The sequence below is a fragment of the Hibiscus syriacus genome, unplaced genomic scaffold (assembly GCF_006381635.1).
Source record: "Hibiscus syriacus cultivar Baekdansim isolate YM2019G1 unplaced genomic scaffold, ASM638163v2 tig00110940_pilon, whole genome shotgun sequence".
Taxonomy (NCBI): Eukaryota; Viridiplantae; Streptophyta; class Magnoliopsida; order Malvales; family Malvaceae; genus Hibiscus; species Hibiscus syriacus.
The window spans coordinates 2,956,628-2,969,295 of NW_024062923.1; the positions used below are offsets into that span (position 1 = coordinate 2,956,628).

General features: G+C 38.1%; 2 pseudogenes; one reads left to right on the forward strand and one right to left on the reverse strand.

Annotated features, from left to right (window-relative positions):
• The first annotated feature begins 77 nt into the window (after window positions 1-77).
• Window positions 78-9,069, forward strand: LOC120147594 (annotated as a pseudogene).
• A 554-nt stretch (window positions 9,070-9,623) lies between these two features.
• LOC120147576 lies at window positions 9,624-12,342 on the reverse strand (annotated as a pseudogene).
• Between the last annotated feature and the right edge of the window lie 326 nt (window positions 12,343-12,668).

Genomic DNA, 12,668 nt, shown 5'->3' on the forward strand with positions numbered 1-12,668 from the left:
GCCTCTTTACTGTATATATGTTGCAACTTTTGAGTTGAAATCTCAATTTTTTTATTTTCTGTTTCAAATTTTATAAGCAATTATTTTTAAAGATGCCGGAGGAAACAACCTCCATCGATTACGTCATGTAGAAGGCATCGGGACCTCACTTCACCGGCCTCCATACACTGACCGTCACCTCTGCCTCCTCAGCCACCTTCTCCGACGCCAATGCCCTTCGTCCGCCTTTCGTCATCGGTATTCCTCGGTTCTTTTTGAAGCAAACGAAGAAAAAATATGAAAAGAAAGCTGTTCTTTAGCTCCTTCAAATCACTCTCCAAAAAGTAGCTGAATTTCGCGCTTTTTTTCTTTTGAGAAACTTAGTAGATCTGCTCTTTTCTTTTGTCTGGATCTAATTTTTGTTTCATTTCTTAAAATTAAATAAAAGATTTTTTTTATAAAAATCTGCAAAACTTGACATTTTTTGGGGTAAATAAGCAGGGGTTTCAGGAGGCACGGCTTCTGGTAAAACGACAGTATGTGGCATGATCATCCAATAGCTTCACGACCACCGCGTAATTCTTGTAAATCAGGTTCAGATTCAAGTTAATTTGTTGCGGTGATTACCTGAAATATGTCGGATTTTTAGCTCACATTGTTTTCTTTGAATGCAGGATTCCTTTTATCGCGGTTTAAATTCCGAAGAGTTAAAACGTGTAAACGAGTATAATTTTGATCATCCTGGAATGGTAATTGATGTTGTTTGCTGATTTTGCATGTTATATTCAGTGGCATTTTTTTTATTGTCCGTCGTTTTCTTTGTGTCTATAGATGCATTTTATACTGAACAGCTTCTGGATTGTGTTCAGAAGCTTAAAAGCGGGCAATCTGTTCAAGTCCCAATTTATGATTTTAAGCTTCATCTTCGATCTTCTGATAGTTTCCGACAGGTAGATAGTTCGTTTATTGTTGAACTTTGTTTAATAATTCTGGAAGAAGCTCAGTGGATTCAGTTAAGAACTAATGATTGTCATTTCGGGCACATGTATTATACTTTTTCTTTTCACCTTTCAGTTATTCAGTTTTTTTTCTATTTGCAGAATATCTATCAAAATTCATCGATGATAATTCAATAGTTCTCATTTTGCAAACTTATAAGAATCTGTCCATGTTTAATATGTTGTCAGGTGAATGCATCTGATGTCATAATTTTGGAAGGAATTCTTGTTTTCCATGATCATCGTGCGAGGAACCTTATGAATATGAAGATTTTTGTTGACGCAGGTTTAACTTATTTTATCTATTTTCTTACCATCATAGCATCTCTGGTGATTGATTTAGACATTGCTACATTTACATTCCTTTACTTAAAATCTATTATCAAGGTTAAAAACTTATAGCCTTAAGTCTTAACCAACCGCTAAAAATAAAAACTATTAGTTCAATAACATGAAATATAAGATTGATAGAGACAAAATTGTACTGATATGGAAGTCATGTATAAAACATGCTCAAAGCCAAAATTTGTGCATCAATTACTCACTACAGACTGTTTTAAGCTTTAAATAGTCTATAATTTCCAGCCAGCGAAGAGGAACTCTTGGCTACGGTTGTTTTCTGAAAGCCAGCCGAATCAGTTTAAGGATTCTAATTTTGGGTTCTTCGATATCTAGGGATTGTCACCAACAAAATACTCTAAGAATATTATGGCTTGCTGCACTTATTCTAATTGAATGAGTTTGCATGCATTTGTATTTGGCTTGAGCTTGTATTTCTTATAATGTATCTGTTATTTTTTCTTTTTTATTCTGAGCATGTTTTCTTCTTTCTTGCTCTGATGGGTTGTAACGATCGCTATTTTGTTTGGCAACATATTGTAGATGCTGATGTGAGACTTGCTCGTAGAATAAGATGAGATACAGTTGAGAGGGGTAGGGATGTAAATTCTGTTATTGAACAAGTAAGCCTATCTATACCATAATTTGCTTTCTAATTTAATACTTTGAGAAAATATTCCTGAACTTACCATGATATGCAACGTTACTTTTGCTTTTACTTAGCTTTTTCAAACATTTTGATAATTACAATGCCATACTGTGTTATATCTGCAGTATGCAAAGTTTGTCAAGCCTGCATTTGATGATTTTGTGCTGCCATCAAAGAAGTATGCCGATGTCATTATCCCTCAAGGAGGTGATAATCATGTTGCCAGTGATTTAATTGTGCAACATGTGCGCACTAAGCTGGGTCAGCATGATCTCTGCAAAATATATCCCAATGTAAATGTAATTCAATCAACATTTCAGGTATGTCTTATGGTCTATCTCTTTCTTATTTCTGTTATGTTGAATAATCAAGTAAAGAAAATGGAAACAACACAAGAATTTTAACGAGGTTCAGCAATGTGCTTACGTTCTCGGTGCCCTAAGCAGCGCTAAAATTTTTATTCAATTCAAATGTCTCATAGGTTTAGGTTACATCTTCTTTTATAATAAATAAACCGTGGTACATATTTACAAAAATAACCCTATACCGTACCGCGGGGTCTGTACCTCGCACCCCTAACCCACATAATCGTAACCCCCACTACGAGACTTTCTTTGTTACCGGTATATTTATGAGTCATACCTAACAAATCTCTACCTTGGCGAATATCCTGCCCCTTAGGAAACATTCAATGTGGGTTGGGTTACCTTCTTTAACAACTCGAAACATTCAACAAGTCCAAGCAATGCATGAACTTGTCTGTCGTAACTGGCTTGGTGAACATATCAGCAGCATTCTCATCAGTATGTACCTTCTGAAACAAAATCTCTCCAGATGCAACCAACTCTCTGATCTTGTGAAACCTTACATCAATATGCTTAGTTCTAGCACGATATACCTGATTCATAGTCAAGTGAATAGTACTTTCATTGTCACAAAGCAACTGAATTCCACCTTACTGAACACCCAATTCCTTCACTAAACCAGTAAGCCATAAAACTTCTTTTGCAGCTTCAGCCGCTACCATGTATTCAACTTCAGTTGTAGATAATGCCACAACAGATTGAACAATAGACTTCCAACAAATAGGCCCTCCACCAAGAGTAAAGACATACCCTGTCGTAGATCTTCTATTATCCAAGTCACCCGCATAGTCTGAATCCACATATCCTACAACCAAAGGATTATCCCGCTGACTACCAAAAACAATTTCATGTCCCACAGTACCCTTTAAGTACCTAAAGATCCACTTGACTGCTTCCCAATGTTGCTTACCAGGTTTAAACATGTACTTACAAATTTGACTAACAGCATGAGCTAAATCAGGACGAGTACATACCATTGCATACATCAAGCAACCAACAACATTAGAATACGGAACCTTTGCCATATCTTCAACTTCCTCATATTTCTTAGGGCACTTTTCTGATGAGAGCTTAAAGTGATTCACCAATGGAGTGCTCACTGGTTTTACACAGCTCATCGCAAAGCTTTCTAGAATTTTCTCAACATAACCCTGTTGAGATAGCCACAATTTCCTTGAGTCTCCGTCTTTGCAAATTTCTATTCCAAGAATTTTCTTTGCAACACCTAAATCTTTCATATCAAATTCCTGACTCAATAAAGTTTTCAAACCGATAATATCATCCATGTTCTTCGCAGCAATTAACATATCATCAACATACAGTAACAGAAAAATAAAAGAATCATCATCAATTCTCTTAACATAGACACAACAATCATACTCACATCGCTTGTAGCCTATCTTGATAATATAGGAGTCAAACCGTTTGTACTATTGTCTCGGAGACTGTTTCAACCCGTACAAAGATTTCTTCAATCTGCAAACTAATCGTTTCCAGGTTGAGTGAAACCTTCAGACTGCTGCATGTAGATCTGCTCCTCTAAATCACCATGCAAAAAAACAATTTTAACATCCATCTGCTCTAAATGCAAATCCCAGCTAGCCACTAATGCAAATACTGCTCGAATTGAAGTGTGTCTGACCACAGGAGAAAAAATTTCATCATAAACAACTCCTTTCTACTGTGAAAAACCCTTTGCTACCAAACGAGCCTTGAACTTCTCCCCCTCTTTTTTTTTACTGTTGGTTTCTTCTTATACACCTATTTGCAACCAATAGACTTCTTACCCTCAGGAAGGCAAACTAACTCACATGTACGATTTTGATTCAAAGACTTCATCTCCCCAACCATGGTAGCCATCCACTTGTCGTTTTCCTGACTAGTAACAACATCATGAAAAGTAATTGGATCATCACTGCTAACAGTAAGTGCAAAAGAGACCAAGTCTTCATAACCCAATATATTCGGAAGCTTTATATTCGTCTGTCTTACCCTATCTCTGGCGAGACTATAATCATGCAAATCAACCGTAGCGGAACCACAAGAAGTCGGTTGAGAAGTTTCTGTTTTCTCAACTGGAAATTGTTCGAAATTCACCACTGTCGTGTCTTTCTTTTGCTGCAACATGGGTTGTTCATCAAAAACATCTCTATTGATCACAATTTTCTTCGCAACTGGATCCCAGAACTTGAATCTTTTGACACCTTTCTTGTAACCCAGAAAAATGCACTCATTCGATTTTGCATCAAGTTTGGATATCTCATCAGCAAGTACATGCATATAAACAGGACAACCAAAAATCCGTAAGTGATCAAAAGTAACATCATGACCAGTCCATACCTCTTCTGTAACTTTCCCAGCTAATGATGCCCTTGGCGATCTATTGATAAGATAACACGCCATGTTAACAGCCTCAGCCCAGAAGTGTTTGGGAAGCTCCGCATTCAACTGCAAATATCTGGCTATTTCATTTAATGACATGTTCATCCGTTCCGCAACACCATTCTAATGTGGTGTCTCGCGCACTGTAAAATGCCTCTTAATCCCATGCTCCTTACAGAAGTGTAGAAACTGTGAATCTGTGTACTCCGTACCATTGTCAGACCACAAAAACTTGATTTTTCGTTCTGTTTGGTTTTCTACCTCAGCTTTCCACAGCTTGAACTTATCAAAAAGTCAGACTTCTGTTTCAAAAAATACACCCAAACTTTCCGTGAAAAATCGTTAATAAAAGTGACATAATACCTAGATCCACCCAAAGACAATGTCGTGGAAGGCTCCCATACATCAAAATGCACATAATCAAGAATCCCTTCAATTGTGTGCTTTCCAGTCTTGAAACGAACTTTAGTCTGTTTACCAAGAACACAATACTTGAAAAAATTGAGCTTACAGCTTTTAACACATGTAACAGATTTCTTTTATGTAATTCAGCCATACCACGAACACTAAGATGAACAAAACGCATATGCCACAGTTTGGTAGTATCATCACATGACTCAACAGAATGAACTCCACCTACAATGGTACTCCCTAACAATCTGTAAATATTCCCTGCAGTCATCTTTCCTTTCATCACAGTCAAAGCTCCTTTAACAATCCGAATGGTTTCCCTATCCTCATCAGCCTTAGAGATAAAACTATTCTTGTGCAAAGTGCCCAAAGAAATCAAATTCTTCTTCAAATCTGGGATATGTCGAACACCACACAACGTCCAAACAGAACCAACATATATCTTAATTCTGACATCATCAATACCAACAATATTACAACATTGATCATCACTCAAATAAACAGAACCAGAATTAACAGACCTATATGTCGAAAACCATTCCCTATTTGACGTGATGTGATAAAAATATCCAGAATCAAGAATCCAGACATCCGTCAATTGAGTCGTTAAAATAGAGAGCATATCACTCTCACTACAATCAAAATTGTCATCCTCGACCACATTCACAAACTTGGATGAGTATCACGCTTCTCATCAGTCTACTTTTTCAACTTCGGACAGTCTCGCTTCATATGTCCCACCTCCTTGCACTTGTAACAATGAATTGTGATCTTATCCCTAGATTTAGATCTGAAATTCCGCTTCCCAGGCCCTGCCTTCTCTGGCTTTCGTCCACGGTCTCGATTACCCTTGACATATAAGCTATCAGCTTGAGAGCTTTCCCCTGCATTTTGCTTCCGCTGGTTGTGAGCCAACAAAGCTGCAGTAATCTCCTCAACTTTGATAGTTTCTTTCCCATATGTAAGAGTCACCATGTGTTCGTAAGAGGAAGGCAACGAACACAACAGAATCATCGCTTTGTCATCCTCAATTTCACATCAAGCCGAGCCAAATCAGAAACGATTTGATTGAAGACATTCACATGTTGCCAAATCATGATCATCCTGCATCTTCAGCCCATACAGCCGCTGCTTTAGATACATTTTAGTCGTTAAGAATTTGGACATAAACTGACTTTTCAACTTCTTCCAAATTTCATCTGGAGACGACAGATGCATGACGTGATATATGACCTCATCCGCCAAACATAATCGTATGGTTCCTGCCACTCGCTGCTGCAATTCTTCCCAATCTTTCTCCTTTATCGACGACGGCTTTGTAGGTCGCAAAGCCTTCAGGATCCCTTGCTGTGCCAACAGATCCTTCACATTTGTTTACCATAATCCGAAGTTACCTTGACCATCGAATTTCGCAACTTCGAATTTGGCTCCTGACATCTGATACTAATTGTTGAATAATCGGGTAAAGAAAACGGAAAGAATACAAAAATTTTAACGAGGTTCAATAATGTGCTTACGTCCTCGGTGCCCTAAGCGGCGCTAGAATTTTTATTCAATTCAAATGTCTCATAGGTTTAGGTTACATCTCATTTTTTAATAAATAAACCCTTGTACATATTTACAAAAATAACCCTATACCATACCACGGGGTCTGCACACCCCCGCACCCCCAACCCACATAATCGTAACCCCCACTACGAGACTTTCTTTGTTACCGGCATATTTATGAGGCATACCTAACATGTTATAACTTGTTTCATCATGTAGAGTAACTCATATCTGTTATTAGCTGCCAATTCTCATTAATAGAAGGCATAGAACTTTTCATTTGTGCTATGTTCATCTCCGGTTCTTCATGTGCTATTTACCCTAAAATATTTACGTCAATTATGATGAAAGAATGTTGCCACATATATTATAGCTAGGTAATGAAGATTGGCATGTCTGGATAATTTCTATTATGTTAGACAAAATAAAAGATTAAAATAAGAATTTTTTGTACAAAACTTGTTGAATGCATCTCCCTCGTGTATAATTTTCTAAATTAATGTATAATTTGTCTGTACCTTTATGTCTCTGGCTTTTTTTTAAAAAAAAATTAGAAAAAAAGTCTTATGTAATACTTATGGTGCAGATTAGAGGAATGCGTACACTGATTAGAGACCGGGACATTTCTAAACATGATTTTGTCTTCTATTCAGATCAGCTTATTCGTCTGGTACATTTTGCTTTAATCTTAACATGGTGTAAACTGTGTTTTGTTTCTGTAAGCATTTTTAAAACGTAAAATATAATTGTTTGTTGAATTTGATTTAGGTGGTGGAGCATGGTCTTGGACATTTACCGTTAACTGAAAAGCAAGTAGTAACACCTACAGGTATGTTTAACTAAATAACAGTGTCATTTTTTTCTCTCATTTATGGAAATTTCCAGCACTTTCTGAGCTTGTACAATTGGGAGATGTCCAACAAGAATGCTGGAATTCTGTTAATTAAGATGTCTTATCATGGAAACAATTAACATTCCCCTTACCTTTGGAACTTGCTGCTATATCTTTTCAGCAACGTTTTATACTGGAGTTGATTTTTGCAAAAAGTTGTGTGGCGTTTCCATTGTTAGAAGGTAAGCTTTCAATCAGGTATTGGTTTGGTCGGCTTTATTATTTGACAGTGGACCTTGTTTAATCAAAATGGGGTATTGGACAAAGCCTCTATTGCATATGATAAAGTTATTATGAATCTTATTTCAGGTTTTCCTCCTAATGTCTTTATCCGGATGTTTGTTACATGCTTAGATGTCGAAATTTCTGTTTTACTTGTATACCTTTCCAATTTTTATGTTTTTATTCTTCTTTATTTATGTAACAGTGGTGAAAGCATGGAAAACGCATTACGTGCATGTTGCAAAGGAATAAAAATTGTAAAAATTTTGATTCACCGTGAGGGAGATGATGGCAAACAGGTTAATAATGATTTCACAATCTTTAAGCTGGTAGGTTTTTAAATATAATTAATTCCCAACCATTAATAAGCTATTTTGAGTATTCTTAGCTTATATACGAGAAGCTTCCCAAGGATATTTCAGAGCGGCATGTTCTTCTTCTCGATCCAGTTCTTGCTACAGGTATTCTTGGTTCTTGATCCGTTCCTTGTGCCTGCTTTTACTATACCATTTCAAGAGTAGGCCAAGGAAAATAGTCATCCTGGAGCCTTTCCACGCCTGTTTTCTTCTTTGGTTAGTGATTCGGCTTGAGTGGACAGATTTAGTCCAGAGAAATCATAAATAAGCAATTTTCTGGCTGTAATTTAAGAATATTGCCCTTTGTTTCAGAATATTTCTGAAAACACGATTGTTGTCGATTCAGGTTCAAGCCCCCAGAAATCCATATAGTTTGCTTCTCTTCATTTGATTGACTGATTTATGCTTTCTTATGGGAAACCATTTCGGTGACTTTTCTTGCAGGGAACTCGGCTAACCATGCCATCGAACTACTCATACAAAAAGGAGTTCCACAATCTCGCATTATATTTCTGAACCTCATCTCTGTGAGTTCATTTCGTTGGCTGCAAAATCATCTTCCAGTCCTTCCTTTCATGTTTCTTTTCCAGCTCTTGCAATGTCCTGATCCTAATTTTCTTTTACCCACATACCCCTGAAGGAATCCGTTGTGTTTGCAAACGGTTCCCATCGCTTAAAATCGTTACTTCAGATATCTATGTTGCACTAAATGAGGAATTCCGTGTTATACCAGGCTTGGGTGAGTTTGGCGACCGTTACTTTGGCACTGATGACTAATCCACCATGGCCTGCAAGTTGCAATTATAACCAGTATCAGACGGAGCAGTTTCTTGAAAATGTAACATTCTAAAATATATACAAGCAAGATTAGCTTACCCCTTATAGCTACAGGCTTGGACCATTGTACTTCATCAAGCATCTTGAAAGTTGCAAGAATTCCGGGATCTTTTATTTGATTTCGTTCTATTCTACAGTTATTGCTCGGTTTTCGAGCTCAGATGGAAGAATATTTGATCAAAGTGAAGTTATTGGAGTTTTTTTTAGAAACTCCAGTTAATATCGGACAAATCCAAGCTAGTTGTTCTTTTAAGTTAAGTTTGTTTTCAGAAATCAGTCAATCCTAGATAGGATTAAGTTGGACTTGTCCAACCTTTGTACTAGTATGGTTGGCAACTTGGCATTATATCGTACGAGAAGACAGCAAACAAATTCTATGTAATATATTCCTAGGATCTTGATCACATGGAAATATTTATTATTAGACAGGAATTTAATACACAAACAATACATGATTGTTGATTCTCTGCTTTCGCTAATAAAGTAAACTGCAAAACTGAGAAAAAGAAGAAGAAAAGCAAATGGACATGTGTGGTTCAAATTAATTAATTAATTAATTAATTAACTAATTATGCTTTTGTGGCTCTTTGTGACTTGCCAGATGAGGAAATGCGGTCAAAATGTTGCATGCCCTCAAGTCCTGCCTCGTTAGGATCCCAACTACAGAGGCACCTGCAAATGAACCATAGCGTTGTCTTAGAATTTTTTTTCTTTCCCAAAACATGTTGGAATAAGCTGATTCTATAAGGTTGAGAAATGTAAACTCACCCCGGCGCCTTGATATTTTGGCACGATCAGCATATGCCGGAGTCCGACTTGCCGGAATAGAACCATGGCTTTAGCCACTGACATGCTTTCCACAACTGTGTAAGGTGTTGTATTGGTAAGGAGATGCAAATCGACGTACATTTCCATTTCTTGATGGGTAACGGCCACCTGCTCGATCTTCAGTTCCCGTTCGGATAACTCGATCCAGTTGAATTTTTCCCTCACTTACCATTCCGTGGTTTGTCGTTTCTCGGTGAGGAACCATTTCTTCTTCAGGGTTTGTACCAGGTGAGCTCTAAGGATCAGTCCATGCAATTCTGTTGCAACAGTGGCCACAGTGCCTGGCACCAGTATATCCTCATCAACGATTGGGAATGCATTATGATCAGTGTTTTTCAATACGTCGATGATCGAGACACTTTTTCGATCCCGCAAAGAGTGACCACCGGTGCTTGGCATCGGCAAGTTCACCAACGGTGAGATTTCTCATCCAGGGTTCGGGATTTGCATCAAGGAAAGGAAGGCCTTTAAGTTCGAGTATAATCTCATAGATGCTCAAGTTGAAACAGTCACCTACGGTTTTCGCAATGAGAAGGACTATCATTGTTATCGGTAGCAAAAGAAGGTTGTTTGTGAGTTCGAGGAAGATCACACAAAGCGAAACCGTCATCCTCATCGAGCCAGACATTAGAGAGGCTGCACCTAAAACAGCATAAAGCCCTTGATCTAAGTTTGTATACGGTCCCATGAGCATACTGAGAAGTCGACCGTACCCTGCTCCTATGAGGATGATAGGGAGGAAGAGACCAGAAGGAACTGCAATTCCAAAAGTAATGAGTCCCAAGATGCAATAGAGTGTAAAAAAGATTAATATCGAGGTATGGTGAAATTCAGAGGAAGTGTTGCTCGAGAAAATGTTTCGAACAGCATCGTTATTCGTTGTAAGGAGGAGGGTAGCTAGATCATTGTAGTGGCCAGCCGGACAGTTCAACTGCTTGAAGTTCCCGGCTCGACCATTTGTAGGACAAGCCTCTGGAAAAGAGGGATCACAGGGTCTGCATTGGGCTAGAAATGGGAGACAATATTGGCAAACCGAGGTAAACAGAGAGACGCCGAGAGCTAGTAGTAGTTTATGCAGTTTCCCTTTTCTGCAACAAAAGAAAAACATGTCATCGCTTATCAGAAATAAGATCGGATTATCGATTTCGGACTTGCTAATGGACTTACTGGTTAATGAGATTGTAGATCCTAAGGACCTTATGGAGAACATGATTATAAGCTTCCCAAAAGTCCACCAATAATTCCAATGATTATCACAGGGATTAATCTATGGCATGGTAGCTCACTTTAACATCACTAATATCAAATAAGATCAACCCTCCTGTTCCGAAAAGGCCGCATTTCCCGGAACTGCAGATTTCCATGAACGCCCTAAGCACCATCACCACAACAGCTGCGCTAAAGAAAGTTCTCCAGAGAAGGGCACTCCTCCACATGTTGCAACCTCTTCGAGAGCGAATAGAACACCTCCCACCGGAGCACGGAAAGCTGCACAAACACCCGACGAAGAACACAGGTGATAATATCTCTGCGATCACGATCGTTGTTGAAGTAACGAAGCCAACTCCACTTGAGACGGTAGTTGTCAGGCCCTCCTTGAGCTAGTAAAGAAGCAATGCAACTCGCAATGTGCACTAAGGGCCCTTCTTTCCCCAGATCTAGACCAGCAGAAACTGCTCCAATGCTGCCAACAATCTACAATTATTGAAAATTCATCAGTATTGCAATTTGTGAAAACTCTGCTATTGGATAGAACTCTAAAACCTGTCAGCACATATGGGAGTGGATCATCTACCAAAATCCAAATACGATCGACATCTACTACTAGTATTTCTATTGAATCTTAAATCAAAAGGCAAATATGAAGTCAAAGCTTCATTTTTAGTATCGAAACGTAAGTCGAAAACTCAAAATCAAGGTGTCAGCCACATCAAAATTCATTGCCTTATGTTAATTTTCCTTCCTACAGGTAAATTTCCAGCAGTATGATTTAAACCTATGTCACTCGAATTCAGAGTACAGCCATATCCATGCAAATTTAAAGCTAACCAACCTTGACAAGAAGTGTTGTAGCACCGAACATGTTCGGAGTGTCGACTCCATTGAGATAAGCCTTGATTTCGGGAATTCCGGGGCCGGCTGCAGCCGGGGCAAAAAACACACACAAAACTGCAGCACTCAAGGTCAATAAAAAATTGATGCCGGTGAAAAAATCAACCCAGATAAGTACCTGCATCAATTCACATTCGCAGTATAAAAATCCAATTCAGTTTCTCTCCAACATAAGCCAAATGTTTTGTTTTTAATCATATAAAAAACAATTTGATTAGTACTCGGGTATAGTATTGAGTTGCTAAACTTGGAGTGGAAGTAAAGGAATTTGAGTAAGAAAGCTCACCTTTCCTCCTTGATGAAATCGACAATGGCAAGAAGTTTGTAGCCAGTAATGTTTTCGATAGCGAGGTTGATGACAGTGGCAATTAATCCAGTTAATAACCCAACAAGGAAAGCCAGTAACCATTTGAAGAATATGTATTGAAGAACTTGTACTCTGGATCTGCTTCTCCAATCATGCTTGAAAGATCATTGTCGTTTATCCTGCATCAACAAACACCCGTTACTGATCATCAACTCTCCAAACAGATTAAAATCCAATCAAAAATCAAAATTCAGTAGAAAAAAGAAAAAAAAAAAAGGAAAGATATGTGTTTTAAAAAAGATTATTACTCGTAATCCAAGCTTTCTATATGGGAAACAGTGGCTCCAACCAAGGCTAATGGACTGGTAGAAAGGGTTCTGTTCTTCAAGAGTGGCTTATTCAGAGAATTGCTTTCAGGGTCAGCTTCCATGGTGTTGGGAGTT